We start from the raw sequence: 1,172 nt of genomic DNA, 5'->3' as shown, positions 1-1,172 counted from the left end.
CTGTGACTGTTTTTAATTGTTGTGGATGCTTGTTTTATTGCTGTTAGCTCCAATGAAATTGGTAGCTATATGCATTATTTGAACAAATAAAAAATGAAAAAAAACTGATCACTATTGGGAAAATAATCCATTCTTTTATAGAGAATTGTTATACAGGTAGTCCTCAACTTACGACCACACTTGAGCCCAAAATATCTGTTGCTGAGACATTTGCCCCATTTTACGACCTTTTTTGCCACACTTGTTAAGTGAATCACTGTAGTTGGTAAGTTAGTAACAAGGTTGTTAAGTGAATTTGGCTTCTTCGCTGACTTTGCTTATCAGATCACAAAAGACAATCACATAACCCTGGGACATTTGCAACCATCATAAATATGAGTCAGTTGCCAAGCATCTGAATTCTGATCACATGATCATGGGGATGCTGCAAAAATCATAACTGTGAAAAAACGGTCATAAGTCACTTTTTCAGTGCCATTGTAACTTTGAATGGTCACTAAGTGAACTGTTGTAAGTTGAGGACCACCTGTACTGAGTGTCATGTAGTTCTGCCTTAGACAGACCAGCACCTCAAACCGTGCCCTGAATCCTGAACATCATGCTTTAATGATTCAGAGAAACTGGAGCAAATTCAGAGAAGGATAATGGCAATGTCAGAAAATTAGAAACAGGTTTTATAAAACCTGGGGAAAATTTTATCAGTGGGTTGAAACACGTTAGAATAAGAAGAGATTTTAGAGCTTTATTATATTAGGTATTAAGGTTGATGATTGGAAATAGTTGTTATGCTATCAACTATGTTAATTATTTAAAGGAATATTAGTGTTTTACCAAATGTCAGTTGTAATTATACCGATTTATTCTTATAAATGTCTAGTATTATATAAACAATAATATTCAATATGAAGACCCGGACGACAGCTTGTTCGCTGAATTATGTATTTACTGTAGTTATCCACACCCTGTCCCCTTATCCCGATTTTCCTGTACCTGCACCGACCCCACCTTTTCCCTACCCATATAAAATCTAATAAAATATATATATATATATATTTTTAAAAAAAAGAAAATTAGAAACAAAATCCTGGAAAGTGAGACTGGGGAACAGTGTCTGTTCAGTCGTGAGAAGATACAGGACAGCTATGATAACAATCTTCAACTATCTAAAAGAT

This window comes from Protobothrops mucrosquamatus, unplaced genomic scaffold (assembly GCF_001527695.2).
Source record: "Protobothrops mucrosquamatus isolate PMUCROS unplaced genomic scaffold, P.Mucros_1.0 scaffold364, whole genome shotgun sequence".
NCBI lineage: Eukaryota > Metazoa > Chordata > Lepidosauria > Squamata > Viperidae > Protobothrops > Protobothrops mucrosquamatus.
Note: the sequence above shows the minus strand (reverse complement) of the source record.